Consider the following 21,162-nt stretch of genomic DNA (forward strand, 5'->3'; position numbering starts at 1 on the left):
CACTCCGCCACTTTTAATGTAAATGTGCTGGACTTGTAAAGCGCACAGCTGCCCGTGAGCGTCCCGGCGCTTGCTTAGGGAACCCGTCCTGGTATTCCCCTGTGAGAAACCCCGGCAGGGTGTCCACAAGGTGAAAGCCAGGCATCCCGCCGCGAGGGGCCGTAGTGGAGATTAAGCAAGCTATTGCCCAGAGTCGCAGAGTGTGACCCCGTGAGTTGAGTAGGCACCAGAGCGAGAATTGTCGAGTCCGTGGAATTTTTGGGCCCGAGACCCGCCGAGGCGGGGAATCGAACCCTGGTCCACGGTCGATCTCAGCTTCCGGGTCTGCCGCCTCTAACCACTGAGCCACGCTTCTCCACAAGTAGGAGAAGGATCTTCCCCCCCATGGTGGATCTGTGGATGCGCGGGTTAGCGGCGAAGGCTTGATTGACGATCGTAGTTGGCGGGTGGGGGTGTAGAAGGATAGACGCGTGTTGAGGCATTTGGGTCCTAGGTTGTAGAGGGCATTGTGTGCGTGGGTGAGGAGAGGGAACGTTATTCTCTTGTTGACAGGGAGCCAATGGAGGTCTTTCAGGTGGTCGGAAATGTGAGCTTGCCGAGGGATGTCTAAAATGAGCCTGGCTGAGGCGTTTTGGATGTGTTGGAGCTATTTCTGTAGTTTGGCTGTGGTTCCGGCGTAGAGGGTGTTGCTGTAATCCAATCGGCTTGCGACCAGTGCCTGGGTGATAGTCTTTCTTGTTTTGGTGGGTATCCAACGGAAGAATCTTTTTTACCATTCGTAGGATATTGAAGCTAGATGACGAGATGGCGTTGACTTGTCTGCTCATCGAGAGGGAGTAGTCTAGGATGAAGCCCAGGTTACGTGCGTGGTCCGTAGGTATGGGTGCGGTTCCGAGGGCTGGTGCCCACCATGAGTTGTCCCAGGCAGAGGGGGATGGTCCTAAGATGAGGACTTCTGTTTTGTCCAAGTTTAGTTTTAAACGGCTGTTCTTCATCCATTCGGCTACTTCTTTCATTCCTTCGTGTAGGTTGATTGTGGCGGTGTTTGGGTCTTTTGTGAGGGAGAGGATCAGCTGGGTGTCGACTGCGTAGGAGATGATGTTGAGGTTGTGTAGGCGCGCGATGGATGCGAGGGGACTCATGTATACGTTGAAGAGGGTGGGACTGAGTGAGGATCCTTGTGGTACACTGCAGAAGACTTCGGTGGCCTCTGATTTGAAAGGGGGGAGGCGGACTCTCTGGGTTCTTCTGGTGAGGAACGATATGATCCAGTCCAATGCCTTTCCTTGTACTCCGATGTTGCTGAGGCGTTGTATGAGGGTGCTATGACAGACTGTGTCAAAGGCTGCGGAGAGGTCAAGTAAGATGAGAGCAACTGTTTCTCCATTGTCCAGTAGTGTAAGGATGTCATCTGTTGCAGCGATGAGGGCGGTTGCGGTGCTGTGTTTGGCTCGGAAGCCTGATTGAGAGGAGTTGAGGGATTTGTTGGATTCTAGGAAGGCAGTGAGCTGACTGTTGACGGCTTACTCGATGACTTTGGCCTACATGTGGTGCAGGGCATTACAATGTTACGCATCTCCCAGATGCCTCAGGTTGTAAGTACTCCTGCACAAAAGTGATGCAACGATGTTGCAAATGAGACGCAAGGGGTGTTTAAATCTGCCCCAAGATGTCCAAAAACAACAGCCCACACCAGACACATTGACACCATGAACTGTGGTCATTGTTGCCAGATACATAGATCAAAATCACTGCAAGTTGTACATCCCTGTCCCCCTCCCCAAAGTTGCAAGATGTGTGAAACATGCATGTGTGACGGAGAAACATCACTCACAAGCAAACTTGCAACACAACTCTCACTGTGCATGTCCTGTGCTGGACAGGCATGATGAATACCACAGGAGAGACTGACATGTTGCCATTTAGTGTGCTAGTGTAGTACTGCTGCATGTCACTTACCGTCCGTGACCCAGTAGCACACTACAATGTGTGCATATTTGCCAAGGCTGTATGGAGTACGCCGACACATGTGAGGCAGATGCAGACTACCTGGTACACCTCTAGGTATATGGAGACTGAGCCTCAAATATGGATCTGATACAGGACTGTTGCCTCATTAAATAGTCAATTTACTTATTTACAACATAACACAGTAATACTGCACTCTACGGCAGTACATACTTGAAAAACAAGAGACGTCAGTGGATAATATAGCACGGGCATGCACAAAAACATAAGGTTCATACCTCATATTATTGCTTGCCTGATGATATAGGTGATGCATCAACCACTGTTGACTATTAACTATGGAAAGTATGACTCGTGGAAGAATGAATGGTGACACTTACAGGTGATGGAGGAGAAAGGCAACTCTGCAGTTGACCCCAGTTGTACTTGGGTTCTGACGTCCTTGCCAGTTCTACAGCATAAGTTGACAGGGTCCCTACAGTAATCCAAGTCTTCCAGCCAGCACTCCATACCTGCCTACGCCCTACCATCCCATGTAAATAGGATGTGGCGTATATCCAGTGTGAGAGCAAATCTGACCAACCTGGCCACTGTCCCTTAATGTGCTGAGTATGATGAAGTAGTCAAACAGAGGTGTACACGGAAACTGCTAAGCCATCGTGGTTCTCAAGTATCTCAATACTACCTCCCAGCATAGGTGACCATGAATACAGACCCAGGACAAATTAATAAACACTGCCCCGGATTGTTCACAGCACTTGCAATGATCATTTCCCCTGAGAACCAATCTATGGAGCCCCACGGGTGGGTGGCATGTTTGGTGCCCAGTTTGTAAAGTAATGATCAGAAAGTTGACATTGGGGGTGAGGCAGCTTGTCCGATGGCACACTTTGGCGGTGCTAGCGCCTCCGGGGTTGTCATTCCCCATGCTGCCACCCGTGCCACACAGCACCCTGGATGCCATTGGCTGACCTTGGCTCACGCCTCACGCCTCCCAGCTGACCCCTCCTCCCTTCATCCCCTTATTTCGCAGCTGCTGCGCAGTGGTGACAGCGACCCTTGACCCTTGGATAGGTCGGTTACCCACTGCTGCAGCTCTGTCTGCCCTGTCCGCTCTTCCAGCTTTGACCCTTCCTCAGATCGACGCTGATTCACCTGTGTCATTGCTGCATGGCCCCCCTTGAGTGCCTGTGCCCCTTGCCTTCTGGGTCCCTGTGTGCCTGCTCTCATCCCTTCTCATTTTGTACCTCGTATGAGTGTTGAGTGGTATTATTCATCATACACTATTGCTCCATTGCTGTTGTGCAGCGGACGCACTGCTGTTGTGCCGAAGGGGCAACAAAGGTAGCCTGTCTGTGCCCGTCTGCGCATGGATGGTGCCCAGCGCCAGGACCCCTTGCCCTCAACAACACCAGGCCACCGGTCTGAACAACGATGCCACCACCCTCCACACACTCAACGCCAACTTGAACAACACCTGCCACCAAGCCAGCCCAAAATGCACACACGGACCCTTCACCTGGCAACCCAGCAAGTTCACCTGCCTCTGGACCAGCACCGCACCCGCCTGGCCAGGCCACAGAAACAACCACCTCAAGTGCATCCTGCTCAACACCCGCTCTGTCCACAGGCACACTGTTGAACTCTGGAACCTCCTGGACACAACATCACCAGATGTTGCCATGATCACATTAAAATGGATGAATGCCTCCTCTGCCCCCCACATCGCCATACACATTCTGGATGGCCCCAACACCACCCAAGAGGCACTCTCATCTACAGACCCCTGTGACCACGCACACAATTCTGCAAACCCATCGCAGACTTTGTCAGCTCGCTGGGCCAAACACCCTCAGAGTACAACCTCCTTGGGTACATCAACTTCCACCTGGTGAACAACAATGCCAAAAACACCACCACCACCCTGCTGGCCAACCTCGCCAACCCCAGACTCAAGCAACTGGTGAACACCCCCAACCACTATGCGGGCCACACGATTGACCCCTTCTTCTCCTCCAACAAGCACATCCCCTACAACCACTCCACCGTACTACATTGGACAGATCACAGATGCTTCCACTCTACTTCAGGAGAACGACGACTCACCACCACCTGCAACAGGTACCCCATAGAAGCTGGAGCAAGATCACTTCTGACCAGCTCACCACCTCCCTTAGCTAGAACCCTCCCACCAACACGACGGACACCAAATAATCTGACCCAAACCTCACACAGTGGATCAACAACTTAGCAAATGAGCTTGCACAGATGAAGTATCCTCCCAGCAGACCTGGCAGTAACAAATCCGCATTGTACTACTAAATCTGATTCCAAAGATAACCTGCAGCCCCCTCAAGAAAGCCTTGCGCCATGACCAGTCAACAGGAAACATGAGTCAATGACAGCCCTCAAGAACGCCGCCCGCAAACAACACCAGCTTATCACAAACACCAAAAGGACAAGAGTCAGAGAACTACTAGACAACAACAACCACACCAGCAGGGAACTCTTCAGCATCGTCAAAGAGGTCTCATACCATTACGCCTGCAACAATGACATCACACACTCGCAAGACCTCAGCGCCTCACTTGCCTCGTTCTTCCACCACAAGATTGCCGACATACACAACAGCATCAGCACACAGACAACACAGCAAACCACAAAACCTGCCCCACCCCCACCACCCTCTGCACCTGGACCTCGGTCATCTCAGAAGACACCACCCGCATGATTAACACCATCCACTCCGGCTCGGCAACGGACCCCTGTCCACAACACATCTTCAACAAAGCCTACTCCATCATGGCACCCCAACTCCGGGACATCATTAACAGCTCCCTCGCATCCGCCACCTTCCCGGAGACTGAGGGTGATTAATAAGCTTTATCACTTATAGCATACTTGTCCAGTCTTAACTTGGAAAGCGTAATTCATAAAGGCCCTTAGTTTTGTTTAGTATGGTGTTAAGATTAACTAAAAGTCTTATTAGTAAAAGATCAGAAACATAAGAGATGTGACATAGCAACATTGATAATGTCTGTTGAGCACTCATGTCATTTGGTTTTGAGTCCAGGACAGGAAGGAGCACACAGTACAGGTAGTGGATGGTGTAGCACATGCTGGAGTTGATGTTGTTGTTGAACCTAACAAGGGCCCAATGGTCCATGCATGTAACGGGTAGCTGCCTGGTGATTTGTTTCAGACCATGACGGTTCAGACCATGATGTTCTACAGCACGATTGCTGTATGCTGCCGCACAGTAGGTCAAGTGTGTGTTGTGTGTAATCTTGCCACCTATACAGCTAAGGTAAATTACAGTGCAGTAGGTGGATCACTGTCTGTTGCAGATGGGAAAAGAGCCACACATGCAACTCATCTGCACACTAAAATGATGTTGGATGGAGTCACAGCAGTGAGCCTTGATCACATGCTAACATGCACTACAGAATCCAGCTTAAACAGATGGGCAACTTGATATACAACTTGACATCCATCCCAACACACAAATCCATGCTCATCAACAACACATCCAGCACAACCAAATACTAATTCCGCTTTCCCTTGTATGTCACAGGGGACCAAGGATATGCACTGGGAGCATGGATGATGACACCAGTACGAAACCCCACCACCCCTGGCCAGAGGCAGTACAATGCGGCACAGATACGCACACGGTCCATTGTAGAGCGGACATTTGGTGTCTTGAAGTCCAGGTTCCGGTGCTTGGATATCACAGGTGGCAGCCTGCGGTACAGTCCCGAAATGGTGAACAAAATTATCATGGCATGTTGTGTGTTGCACAACATATGTGTCCGTACCAAAGCACCATGGATCCAAGTGCCAGACCCACCTTTTGAGGATGAGGAAGAAGAAGAGGCTGGTGCTGTACACCCCACACCAAATGCTGCAGGACTTGCAAGGAGGAACCGCATCATCAACAATTATTTTGTCTGAGTCTGTCACGTGGTGTCTGTTAAATAAAATAGTCAAATAAATAACATGTTCATGTGTTAGTGTCTGGCATGGGCACTGTACCCATTAAACAGTTACGTGTCCCAATGAGTGGTCAGATGAGACAAATTTCAATAGAGTTTGGGAATGTGTACGCAGTACAGTTATGCCCTGCACTGTGTCTAATGTATCACACTCTACTTGTCAAGGTACTACGTAGGCTACACTATGTCATATGGTTGTGTCACATGCTTCAAATACTAGCAAACCAGGGTGCTGTGTGTGATGAGGATTTCATTCCTATTCTGAGTCCATTTCCCCAATCCATGTATGATGGATTGGGCATGTTGTGTCAATCACACAAATTTGGAGTGTGTGAAATGGTGTACAGGATGCCAATAGTCATAGCAACATCCCAATACACAATGGTGCCAATCATCAAGACACATGTCCAAACCATGTCCGTCGTAGCAGCCGTAAATTGACCCTTAAGATGTGAACTATGTTCCGGATTACCAGCAAATTTCTTTTCCCATTGTAGCAGCCACAAGAAGTGCCGTATAAATAACCAGGGCCCGTAGAACTTACATATCCAGAATATTACCAAGCTCATTGTTGATGTATAATGTCAAGTACATATCTGCACAGATGGCCATACTGTCAATGAGGTTCATGAACATATGCCTCAAAGATCCATGTGTGGAATGTGATAAGAGCTGCTATAAGGTCATGTAATGGCCAGAAATGTAGCTATGGCCGGTGAAAAGTGGCGCCATATGAACAGGGGAAAGGGACTATGAATTAGACCACTTTAAAAGTAATGGGACAAATTAGAGTAACAAGTTGATTTTGCGTCTCATGTGGGTACAACATTAGGTTGTCTGTCACAAGACCTCAGCCTGGAAACAACTACCAGCTACAGATCCACAAGGCCATACATCACTATGCTGACCAGATACTTTGCAGAATCGATGGACCATTACCATCACCATGACATGCATAACTGCAACATCCAAAATATTTTACATTGCTTGGTGAAGACACCTCCTACAGCTGGACAGACTAGTATATGTGTATACACACCGGGGCATATAATCAACACAGGCGATAAAATTATCGCTGCTTTTATCGGCCGAAAACTGCAGCAAAAGCAGCTTTAGCGGCAGTTTTCTGCCGATAAAAGCAGCGATAATTTTATCGCCTGTGTTGATTATATGCCCCACAGACCCCTGGGTCATTCATAGATACCAGTTCGACACTTCTGTAATTGCATTTCAACCACTACGTGACATCGTAACATCAACATCTGACATTACACATGCAGGTGCACACACCACAATGTTTAATGGAAGTGATGACCCTATGTCACGTGTCCACCATGGGGGAGTAGCACATGTTAGACGAGGCTATCATCACTCATGGAGCACTTGTGAGCAATGGCAACATGACGTGGCATGTGTGGTGGCTAAGTGTACAAATAGTACTGACGTGCTTGGGGCTGCCTGGAGCTACCTTCCTAATTGTACCTACACCTGTAGGATGCAGAGCTGCTGCCCATGTTGGTAAGTTGTGGCCCAACTACACACCTGCTGCAACCCTTCCACAAATGTGATGTTGATGAAAGGCATGCTCATTGCACCTAAGGGCCACAGACTCATGATTCACAGACTACACACATAACAGTGTGACGGCAGGGAATACTCAGTGTATGCAGGAGAGGAACTAATATTCTTTCAGACAGTGTGTATCCTTTCTAATGTATGATGCCAATATGGAGGTCAACCAGTGGTATGTAGCAGTGCATGGCAAACAAGACATGAGGACAGTAGTACTTGCCTTGCTGCATCCAAACATGGGCCAGGGGGCGTTCTCCTATCACAATTATCAAATGTATGTTCACTGGCATGTCCCAATAGATGACCTTACCTGATGGCCCATTTACATTGTGACAATGTCATAGCATAGCATTGGTGCAATGTTGGCTCCACATGTTTACACATCTCAACATTAGTTTCCACCCTCTCAGGATCTGTATCAACATGTACACAGCTCGTATTGACATTGTTGTACATTCCTAAGGTATCAGTCTCTTGACCCTAAAAAGCTAGTTAAATCCTTAGCAACATATGACCAAAACACGTATTAAACAGAAAATATATATTTATGTACAGTATTTACACATGGTGAGCATATAGGGCTAGTGCAGAGGGTGCCCGTTGGATGGCCAGACAGAGACAATTGATGTTATCAGGTCCAAGGGAAGAGGCATAGTTCACTCCACAGGCTGGTTGAAGTGGCAAGGAATGGGTTCATATGGCAGTCCATGGGGGGGGTCCAAGGATGTTCCGGGGGACAGTGAAAGTGAGTGAAAGAAGTTCATGGGTGGCACGAATCCGAGTGCAGCAAAACATAAGAAACTGGGGCTTTGGCACAGAGGGATACTACCGCTTTCTCCTCAGCAGAAATCCGCTGTCATCCTCATCTCCATCATCATCGGTGTCATGTGCCTCACAGGTGTCAGTGGGTGTTGTGGCAGCAGCCATGTGAGGCACTGACACACCTGGTGTTGGAGCTGAGGATGTGGAGGCTGCAGCAGCATCCATCTGCGCCAAACCCTGTGGCAGTAAGGAGGCAACAAGAAGGTGCAGGGCAGTGTAGATCCCAGTAACCTGGCGCATGTGTTCAGCCCTGGCAGCCAGATGTTGGGCCTGCATCTGCCCCATGGTCTCCAGGGTCTTCTTGATGTCGTGAATATCCTTGCTGACACTGCTGGTATCACCCTGAGCAGACAAAGCCTGCTGCCTCTGGATCATGACTCCAGCAATGTCAGCCATGGACTGGTGGAGACCATGGAGGGGGCCGTGGGTGTCAGTAAGCCACCCACGTAGGCCTGCAACTTCAGCTACCAATTGCTCCACCCTATCCCCCAACCGTTCCTGGAGCTCTATGATCCGCAGTTGGAATGGATCTGGCCCCAGGGTGGTGGGTGGGGTGGTGGATGCCTGCTGCTCGTTGGTGTGAGCAGGGTGTGGGCTCTGCAGAGGGCTACTGGGTTGCCCTGCACCGGAGGCTGGGGAGGCAATTACATTGAACAGGAGTTGCAGGTCGTCAATGTTGATGGTAGGATAGGCGTCTGTGTCATCAGTGGGTGCCAAGCCAGGTTGCTCTTCAGGAGGTGCTGTCTCGACCTCTGCAATGTGACATGGGAGATGAATTACATCACTGTTTGTCACATACAATCATGCATTTGTTCATTACACCTTGATACAGCATGACATTGTCTGATCATACTTGTCTAGAGGTAAGGACTTGTGTTTGACAAATGGCAAATGATCGGAGAAGATGTCACATGAGAAGTAGTAGTGGTACATGGTGGTCTCACAGTGCCCTATTTTCAATGGGACATACAAAAATGGCTCTGCCTTTGCACTAGGAAATAGACTAATGAGTGTGGAGTGTATGTTAACACAATGCTTGATTATTTGGACTGTGATGCATATATACACTGGCTATCTGGCAGCCCTTGTGGGACTTCATCTCATATGCTCATCATTCCACACAATACTGTCACTGACATCACCTCCCCCTTAGTGGGTGGCTCATCTTAGTTCTGCTTTTATTTCATGCTGTGTGTCATTTGGATAAAAGATACCTATCTCGACGCACCAGACACATCCTTAGTGTGGACAGAGTAATGGAAGGCTGATACATGTCCTGGTGTGATAATGAATTACTGCAAACCTACCACCCATTCTAAAATCAGTATTCCAATAGGGGAGTTGCTATGTGTCCAGCTAGCCACAATGGCCATGCCATGCTTGGCTGCATAACGTTATGGCGTACCACATGTCGCCTATGTCCCACAGTGTCCGACAATGAGGTCCAGAATTCCAAAACCTGTTGGCTCCCTGCATGTCTGCAGGGATGCCACAGTAATTGGGCAGAACACAACATCCAGCATGGATGTGATGCGTATTTAATGTTCTGCAGCCTGGTCCGTAAAATAACAGTATGTGTGAGCCATCTATGCCGTAAATGTGTGGCATTGCTGGAGTGTGTTTGCAAGTGCAAGTCAGCCAGGTACAGATGCAAGTGGTAGTACGTGCAGGGTGTTGACATATGCAGGTTGGGGAGTAGTATTGTCGGTGACTCTATGCAAATGAACATTACTCGGAGTCATAGCCCTCCACGTACCAGTCCTTACAATTGTGCAGATAGCTAAACAAGATTTTGATTGACACATTAGCAAAACAGACAGAAGCAGTACAAGCAGCAAGTTACGCAAGCATTAAACAACACAGCGTTCCCAAAGCCAGGAAGCACAGTCCCACACATCACCCTATGTCCACATGACATTAGAGTGTGCTGAGAACACCCAACGGCATCCATGCACAACCTGCCCAGGGAATCCCTCCAGAAGCAAGCACAATGATCTGCCACACCCAACGCAAGCAACCTCCAAATGGCCCATGTGCCAACACACCACAAGGCCAAACACAGGCCCCACAGCCAACACAGCCACTGATGGAGAGTAGGCACAGAATACCACAGTTAATGACCAGCCAGGCCAAAGGGAACCAAAAGGGATAACCACCCTACAACAAAGGCACAGCATGAATGAGGCACACCTCCAGAGGGTGCACAAACGCCAAACTGAGCACCTGCACATACACATCAGTAAGCAGTACACGACAGACCAATATTACAACCATATACTCTGACAATGTGCACAGGAAGTAAAATCCTGCCCCAGGTGGAGTTTACTCAAGGTCCATCGGGACAACAAGGGGCTCACATACTCAACCCACAAACCGGCAAAGGGCCATCCGGCCACACACAGAGCTTGCAGGGAGGACAGAGCCCAACCCTAGTTGAAGCCAAACACCACGTAATCCTACACACATCCCGGATTCTAATGCGGACACACCCTGTGTCGGACAGCACTCCAGGTAAAATGACCACACGACTGGCATGGGACCCGAGGGGCCAAGGGCTACCAAACCCAGGTCCTAACTCACCCATAGTAGGAGGACAGGCTAATGCAAGGAGGTCCAGACACACCACAGCCACCCCACAAGCAGAGCAGACACCCCGAGATGTGAAACAAGCAGGGCCAGACTGGGAACCAAAACTGGGCCAGGCAAAGTGCTTGGCTGCCCCACTTGGGGAGGTTGGGGGTGCAACAGAGCTCCTTTCCAGGGCCGGTATTCGTCCAAAATCCTTACAGGGAGGAGTGTGCAGCTATGCTGCATCAACAGCCCTGTAGCTAAAACGGACCCCAGGGGCCCTAAACCGGCCACTACCCTAGCGGCGCACTGGGGGATTGGCCGGTGCCCACAACGGTCAGTCCGGGCCTGGCAGCAAGGCCCCACTGCCAAACACAATGTAGGGAGTCAGACCCGCCCCAAACAAACTCGATGCCTCCCCACGTAGCAGGCTCGAGCCAGTCCAACCTGCAGCAAGATCCACAAAACATGTGCAATTTGTGGGAACGCACACATATGGCATTTCACACCACCATCACACAGTGTGACCGGAACATCAACATCCTCAGGAGGTACAAAGGCAGTAAGAGCCCAGAGCAAACTAAGCAACCATGGGATATACATGAGGCCTCGGCTACAATCACACACTAGACCAGTGCGAGCCTGCGCCACCAGAGGCCCAAGACATGTACATTACCACACGGATATCAATGACTGCACCATGTGACCCCACAACCGCCCTGCATGAAGCATCACGCATGCTGAAAGCAAGTGCAGGGATAGGACGCAGCATTGGTCCAAGAGTGAGTGGCTGGTATCATTCTATATTACATTAGCCAATGGAATGACGCATAGCAACGCCAGTACACTACCTCCTGTGCATTTGTGCCACCCCCGGTGGCATCCATTAGTGATGTCACATCTCTTTATGAGGCAAGACCTTGAGGATTTGCCGCAGCATTGGGTATCATTTGCACCACATGTGCCGCACATGGATTGCGCCACAGCAGCTGCACTAAAAGTTACTCTGATGCTAACTTTCAGGGGTGCAAGGAACTAGTAACTCTGCACCATGATGTATGGTTTGTGGTGTGCTGATCTCCCCTATTGTGTGTTGCCTTTCTACGTCTGCATGATGGCATTTCACTTATCACGCAATGCATGACATGTAGAGGCAAAACAAAGATTTGGACCATTCCCGTCTATTTAAATGCATTTTGACGTGAATCATTGAACGTCCTGCCATAGTTTTCCACAGAACCATGATGAAACAGTATTGTAGCATTATTTGTTAATATTTTGCCTGTAGGAAATCTGTGCATGATCACGTTCCCTGACCCCTATATCTTGTGTATATTTATTTTTCTAATTTATTAAATATTCTCATTTGTGGTTACACCTATTAATCATACAAAATTTTTTGGTTGTGTTAAAAATAATGTCCATTTTTGTCCTATGTTTTCTGCTATTTATTTATATTTTTTGCATGAAATCCATGACTTTTATAATTGCAGATTTCCAATATTATTATTTTGTTGCTTAGCGACATTTAGCGAGTATATTTTCGTCGCTATTCAATAAAACGACTCGCATTTCGATGGATTTTGTATATAAATACCATAGCGATGTTTAATGTCACGCTATTCGTCGCTAACGCGATTAATTCTGTCGCTAAGGCGGGATTTTTTGCAGCAAACACAGGAAGTGGTGTATTACTGCTTCCTGTCACATGGGTGTGGTTTTTACTTTCACTTTCTCTTTTCAGCACATTGCTGGTGCATGGGCTGAGTGAAGGAGGTGTATGGTAGTTGGTGTGTTGAAAGTTGGTTTTAGAGAGTGGTGCTGTGTGCTGTGTCCTGTCTTAAGTGTCTTTTAATAGTTGTTGTTGTATTTTATACTGTTTGTGTGTCTACTGTCCTCTGGTTTGTCTGCAGTGTCTGTTAGTTGTATTTGTAGTATTTTACACAGTTTGAGTGTCTAGTGTCCTGTGTTTTGTAGAGTTTATTTAGGGGTTAGTTTGTATTTTTCTATAGTTAGTTAGTTAATTGGGGTTTTATTTTTTACTTTTAAGTGGGTTACGGGGCTCAGGGAGATGCCTGCTGTTGGGAGGTCAGGGAGGATGAGTGAGGAGGCATTGGGGGGGTTTTTATGGCTGATAAAATTTTATCTGCCAAATATGTTGGAGGCGGGGGGGCGGATCCTGCAGGGGTATGCTGTGGGGGCACGGAATGTGCGCTGGGAGCGTGTGAGGCTCCAAATGGAGCACTACTTTGAAATTGTACGCTCCGTGCACCAGTGGAAGCACCGCTGGCAGGACATGACTGCGCGGGAGGCCGACCTCCTGGATTACACCGGAGTGATGGCAGGCATCCAGGGTGGTAAGTCTCAAAGCCATTATTTCACTTTAATATTCAAATGTAATGTAAGTTACGTGTGTGACATGTGAGTATGGCATGTACATGCAGACTCTTTACTGTGATACTGTAACTAAGTGTTGATGACAATGTCATTTCCCTATGGGCCATGTGATTGAAGCCAAAATGTGTTCGGTAACGCAGACATTCGCTGATTTCCGGCGTCAGCGAACACTTTTTCGCTAAATGGTATTTATGAGACATTTTTGGTGCAAAGTAAGGCTTCACTACTTTTTACTTTCCTTATTTAGCAATAGCATTTGAGGAATAGCTACTTTAGCAATTCCTTACATGCAATGTATCAAGGCTAATAACATTCCTAATAGCCATTAAGGTTTCACAAATTTCCACCTACTTCTAGTTGGTGGTAATTAGCAAAATATTAGAATGTAGGTTTTTTGTAATCATCAAAAGGTGCCATGTGACGCTCATACATGCCCTTAGGGCATGTATGTGCGCCATATACGCACACATGTAATTTTCACTGGTGCAGCAGGGTGTTCTTATGACACACCTGCACCCTAGAAAATATTCAGAAATAGCAATTAGCAATTTGCTATTCGCTAATTTTCCATTAATTCCTATGGGCCTCCTGCCACATAGAAATGATTGCGAAGTTTGAGATTAGCAATTTGCTAATCGCAATTATGGAATATTAATGGATCCCTAACAAAAAGCTTTTTCCTACATACTTTGCATTTAGCTTTTGCAAATTAGCAAATCCTTCTAAATCGCTATTTAGTAATCGCTAAACGGAATGTTGATACATTGGTCCCAATGTGATTTGCACATGATTTGCTTCAGTTAAGATTAATTTGGGCTCCCACTTCCAGGCACATTTTAGCAGATTTACAAGCCACTTGGGGTTATGTTGCGGCGCAGTTGCATTACTTATGTGTCAAAGCGTCAGTGCAGGTTTTGCGCCATGGTGCAGGGTATGTACAATATCACTATTCTGGGAGAATCCTCACATTGTAAAGCTCTGCACCTTTAGGGTGCGTTCTGGCGCAGGGGAGGGCATTCATGCACAGGAACACCTCTGTAATGTGACAGAGTGAAATATATCAAGTTTCTGTCATTCACTGTCATGGCAATGCTGCGTCTTCACTCTTGCCCTGCCTGAAGCAGGCATGAGGATTGACGCAACATTGCCAACATAGGGCCAACAGGAGCATTGCTGGAGCTGCGCCGCACATGCGTCGCAACTCCTGCATTGCATTGCATTTACAGCACAGATGCCTGAAGCATAAGTGCCATTTTTGCCGCATGGTGCACAGCATGGGAAATGCAGCTCATCATGTGAGTTGGCCCATGGTGCACTTTTACTCTTGCTAAACAAGGGACCACTGTAACTTAATCCAGAGGTCCTGGGGGATATGAGAGGGTATATGGAGTACGTCCTCCCAGCGAATAGGTTACTACTAAAAATACTCCAAAGGAAACCTACAGAGAGAACTGATAGTTCAGTGTAGGTAGCACACATAGATAAATGACCTATGTGTAGTGTGGGATTAAACACTAAGGGCCAGATGTAGGTAAAATTTATTTTACCACCTCTTAAATACCGCATCATACCGACTCGGTATTTCAGAAGTGGTAAAATAAAAGTACCGAGATGTAGGTAAATACAGATGTGCATTTACCGATTCGGAAACAGTCGGTATTTACCGATGCGGTAAATACCGAGCCGGTAAATGCCCATTCATTCCTATGGGCTTTGAAGCCCATAGGATTGATTGGGCATTTACCGGTCGGTATTTACCGCATCGGAAAATACCGACTGTCACAAGGGTGCAGGGGGTGTCACTTTGACACCCTCTGGCACCCCCAAAAGAGGCTCGGGTGCCATGTGGCAGGCATACCTGCCCTAAGGGCAGGTCTGCCTGTCATATGGCATAGGTGTGCATGCACACATGTGCATGCAAACCAGAATCGGTATTTTACCATCAAATAGTATTTGATGGTAAAATACCGATTTTGTACTGCTTGTGGGACTCAGAAGAGTCCCACCTACATAACAATTTTCAGGAATCCGTAATAATACCGACTCGGTATTTTACATAATCGGTAAATTTACCTATCGGTAAATTTACCGAGTCTGTAAAATACAGGGTCCTACATATCAAATTGCTTTTACCGGTCGGTAACGGCCGATTTCGGCCGTTACCACCCGGTAAACGCCTACCTACATCTGGCCCTAACACACTAGGGATGTGTTTGAGATGCTTACCATATCTATGTGTAAGGGGGGGGCAACACTAGTTGTTTTTAGTTACCCTCACATACCCTAGTGGTGTAATGCTTCATCATTGGTTCCCCCCAACTCATATAGGTCGGGGTGGGCTCTACCACAGTGTTGGGAAGCTCTTATGATAGTGAAGGCAAAGGGGTATATATGAGAAACCTCAATCGGACCCCTGGTATTCCTTTATTCATGGGTGTGGTTGGGTTGTAAATGAAGGAGTGAAAAATGTGGTCAATTAGGATTTTTATGGTCCTATTACCCTAGTGAAGTGCCAACATGTTTCAGTCCTTGTATGGCCATAAAGCTCCCAGACTTTCTTCATGGCAAGATTCAGTGACCCCCTTATGTGTGGGGATGCTAAAGAGGGGGAGTTCCCTACTCTATCAATATGTCGAGGGAAGAGTAGCTTCTCCTCGTGTATGTGTGGTAATATTGGTGAGAAATGCCAGGCTCCATAAAAATTATGTTGGGCGCAGGCACCTCAGTAAGCGGGACGCTGGGCATACTCTGTTATTTGGAGGACGCTCACTACCGGAATTAACAGTCTCGCTTCCCGGATTGTGGCTGCTTTGCCTTCACTATCATGAGAGCTTCCCAACACTGTGGTTGCCCACCCCGACCTGTAGGAGTCGGGGGTGACCCAATGATGAAGCATGACACCACTAGGGTGTGTGAGGTTAACTAAAAACAAATAGTGTTGCCCCCCCCCATACACATAGATATGGTTAGCATGTCAAACACATCCCTAGTGTGTTAGTGTTTAATCCCACCCTACGCATAGGTATTTTTTCCAATGTGCACATTTTCTCTTGCCTCCATGCTTTTTTTGTGGGATGCACCATTACCTGTAATACTGTCCCTTGGTGTGCTACAGTACAGTAGGTGTGTGAGTAGTCAATGCTAATGCGCCGGTTTGTATAGCTCCATGATTTGACAGTTGGAGTGAGTAGTCACATTATCATTGAGGTGTGAATACATATTAGCTGTATGCAGACCAGATGTGGGAAAGAGGTTTTCTGTGTGTCACTTTCATTCACATTACTATGTGATGGTGAATGACCACATGGCAGTAAGGGTGGCAAGGCACAGAGGATGTTTGCATTTAGGAGACCATCACGGCTGTAGTCAGTCAGAGATGTGAGCAGTGACTGTGTGCAGGATGATGTGTGTGTGGCCAGTATGTGTAACTGTACATATCTGAGCAGCGCCTGTGTGTGTGTGACCTATGTGCAGGACAGTACACAGTATGACAGATGCTCAAATCCATGAGCAGCAGGACTGTATCTACACGGTCCTTGTACATGGGTCATGTGTAGATATATCCTTGCCAGGTGATTATGCAATGTGTGAGTTTGCCAGCTGCACAGTGTTTTACATCGCAATGGACTGTGTATCTGCCTCTTACTAAATGCATAGTTACCATCATACGCAGGACTACTTCTACATGATGCCTGTGTGGACATGGGTCTTAGAAATGGCATAATCCAAATGTTATGTGCATGTATGACCGCGGTAATGTTATGTTTGCCCACCACTGCATTAGCTAGCCCATGTGTGCATGCCAATCAAAGTGCACAGAGTCATTAGTTCAATGTGTGAATCCCCTACAAAGTGATGTAGCTTTTCCTGAGACAGAAAAGTTGTTCATCATGTGTATGTAACGTTTCTGGATGCCATGCAATGACACATATTTTATTTGCCTTCAGCTGCAGATGGTCGGCGACCCCTCATACAGGGTGACGTGGATCGATTCAGGGACCCAAATGCCACTGGTGAGTAATTGTTATGTAAATTGCCATGTGTGATGTAAAGGATGTCATTAACTAATGCAACACGCGCTCGTTTTGCAATGCTGGTGTGTTTGGCCTGTCACGGGGCCACAAGGTGCAGAGTATTGTTCGGTTATCATTCAGAAAATATGTATAGGAGTGTGGTTAGACGCTTATCTATCTAAGTAGTGACTTTGTCCATGAAGGGACAATGCAACAGCTCTGATTTCCTGTGCATGACATCCAGCACTGATTATAGCTAAATAGGCAATGAGCCAGGGATCATTACAGGATTCTCACACATGGCTACATATTATCAATACCAGCCAGAAGAGGTATCCACGCTTCATCTGCAGTACACTGGCAGTGAAGCGGACATAGAGGTTTACTAATATGCCCTGGACATTCCCATATCATGCCAGGTTAAGGTCATGTCATGTGTAAGGTATAAATCTATCACATATCATCCACACAAGGTTTGAAGGTCCTTTAGCAGTGTAAATCAAATGAAACTGTGCCATAGAGGTTCCAGGCAATGTTGCACCACATATTGGGAACAGTCAAGTTTACCAACTTTCACAGGAGAGTTTGTGTTGATAGATGGATAATGGTTGGTGGGGAAGTTCATTACACCGCCAAGGGGCTGGAGCAGTTAACTAGCGTAGCCATGTTGAGAGGGTCTAACAAAAGACTGGGTCATGAATGTTTTATACCAGGATCTAAGGGGTCTATTTGGCCCATCCCAGTTCTTCTCTTTTAGGAGGTCTTTAGGTCCAGGGTTAGACAGGATGTCATGAATGCAACTCTGATTGTTACACTGCCTTTTCTGCCGCATGCTGAGCATGTGGTGTATTTTCTATGTAGGTGTGGAAGGGGTTATAGGCGAGAGGTTGTGAGTCAGTGTGTCTGCCAAATTCAGCAGGGTCTGCTGTTTAACACACATTTTTGTTTTTACTAATGAAATCTGAGGATTGCTGTCATCGGTGTGGCTGATGGGCACGCCCTGCAGCAAAGGGTTCCTTGCTTCAATAGGATGGCATTTGAAGACATTCCATATTTTACACATGAACCCGTAGCAGGTGGCAATTACCTGGCAGACGACCTCTGTCCAGGACAGGGAATGTAGGGGCATATTACCAAGCAATTGCGATAATTATCGCTATAGCTTGGTTAGCGGGAAAATATTTTCGCAGAGCACCGAGGTTTTTTACAGCTGAGATACCTTCATATTATCAAGGTTTATCTCTGAAGCCGTAAAAATCCAGCAAAATGCATGAATTTCGCAGCAAAATCAGCAATATTCATGCTTTATCGTGACAATGCTCTTAGCCATGTTATCCACCTTCCATTGGATAACATGGCTAAGAACAGTTTTTAGCAGGCGTTAGCTTTTGGAGATATTTGCGCTTAGCGCGAATATTTCCAAAAGTTGTTAATAGGAGTTAGAGATGTTAGCGACTGTTTTCAGTCGCTAACATCTTGGCACGCCCACTTAGCATGTCATTAGCGATATTTATCGCTGACATGCAAAGTGGGCCCCTAAATGCCCGCTATCGCCTACAAGCTGTCGCTAACTGGTGATAGCGACTGCTTGTTGATAGGGCGAGATAATTATCGCCGCATTAGCGGGGAAAAAATCCCGCTAATGCCGCGATAATGCCCTTGGTAATATGCCCCGTAGTTTTGTTATTCGTATGTCTAAGATCACATGTTTGCAAGGGGGACTGGAGCACAGTTCCAGCTGCCACCTTTCAGGTCACCAAGATACCTCAGGGCTGCCAAACTGAATGATGTCTGTTTCACAACTGTTTAGTTAGAGTTTGTTGATGCCCTTCTAGTTGCTAATGTAAAACATGCTGTTTGTACAACAGAGACATGTGTCAGTGTTGTTTGTCCCACACGTACTCAGTTACTGGTTATTGCCAGCATACAATACGCTTAGATGAGCCGTACTATTTCCCAACTTTGCCCAACAGGCTCAAGTATACATTGAACAGCATTGGACTTAGGACAGATCCTTAACCCCATGACCAGGACAGCTATGTGATTTCTCAGGTGCATATTGTCAAGGATTTCATAGCGTGTTTTGCATCTGTTTCCTGCCGATGTATGCTGCAATATTGTGGAGTACTTTCTTGATATTCTTGACACCTGTTGTTGGTAGGGGTGTCCCGGTCTTCTTCCCGTGCATGTAGGCTGAGCTTCTATTCACTTGCCATTGGCATATACATACAGCCACACTGGCAACCATGTAAAAGGGTGCCAGTCTTGTCAGTGACTACATGAACTGTACGGATTTTCAGATAGACACACATGTCTGCACATGTGCAATGTACAGCAGTAGCAGCAGTGTGTCACTGGGTCAGATGAGGGTGGTGCTGCCCATGGAGGGGTAGTGCCACACTACTGATGTTAATTGGACTACTTGCACACTCTCACGATGCACAATGGTGACATGTTATCACTGTCTCATTTGGCATCTATTTGTTCATTACGTCACACCTGCCATGGCCTGTCATGTCACGTCCCAGGGCCTGTGTTGTGGAAAGTAGGGCTTGTCAATGATGTGTTCAGGTCACTTTGAGACGTTACAGGATGTCACATGTGTGTTGCCTCCCATGTGGTATGTGATTAGTGCCAGGTAATATGATGATAGGCAAATGACCCAGTGTCCTTGTTTTGGGATTGACATTTCCATTTTTTTCCAGACAACATGAATGCAGAGGAGACCCATGCGTTCAATGTGGCCAAGGAACGGTGGGTTCACATCCGCCGGGTGAAGAAGGGTTACCGAGCCATGGCACGTAAATACGCGGCAGCTCGACAGGATGGGACCTGGTGCGCAATGCCAGAGATTGTGGGGGACAAGACAGCAGCTAAGAGCTCCAAGGCTGCTGGCAAGGCTGACCGAGTCAGGCACACAGCCACAATGGCCTCACCTGTTCCGGTCCAATCCACAGCAGCTACTCCAGGTACAAGCAGCCAGGGGCCGGGTCAAGCTGCACCCAGCCAGGGACCAGCCCTGGCCACTCCAAGCCAGGATCTGGGGGCAACCACCACAACGCCGGCAATGGCAGACACTCTCAACAACATCCTCATGGAGCTGGGCAGGAACAACAACTTGCTCCTGGATCTCAGGAATGATTATCTGAACCTGAGCCGGCGGGTAAATGAAATTGGACAGAAACTTGGCATTCCATGAAGCTGGACTTCTTCTGCCCCACACCCCTCTTCTGCCTTCCCTCCTTGTTATGACTTGTTTTGTTGTTGATAGTTGTATTTTAGTATTTTGATGTAGATTAGTGTTAGATTATGTATAGTTAGTTTAGTGTAGTGAGATGTTGTTAGGTTAAGATAGTGTTGGGGGTAAGTTTATTTTCTCTTTGGGTGGGGGGTTGATGTAGTTTTTTAGTTTGTGTAGTAGGGTTTAGGTAGTATTACATGTGTAGTTTAGTTTTATATGTGTGTAGGGATTTTAGATATAGTGTTAGTTTTAGTGTTTAGTGTAGTTTTAGATAGGTAATTTGTTATAAAATAAATATTTTGGAATGTGTTACTACTTGCATTGGTGTCAGGTTGGTTGCTGAGTGTGTGTCTTCACACATAGTATGTTTTTCAGGTCATCAGTGTTGTGATCCCTGTATGTGTGACTTTGGATGCAACCGGTTACTGGGATGCATGTATAGTGTTAAGTAAACCTTAGCTGTGGTATCTGTTGACTTGCATGGTTGACAGATTACATAGAATTATTTGTGTATGGGCCAAATCTGCTACTTACCAATCTGCTATTTAGCACTAGATGGCAAGACAGTCCACATGTTAGCAAATTT

The sequence above is a fragment of the Lissotriton helveticus genome, chromosome 5_1 (genome assembly GCF_964261635.1).
Source record: "Lissotriton helveticus chromosome 5_1, aLisHel1.1, whole genome shotgun sequence".
Classification (NCBI taxonomy): Eukaryota; Metazoa; Chordata; class Amphibia; order Caudata; family Salamandridae; genus Lissotriton; species Lissotriton helveticus.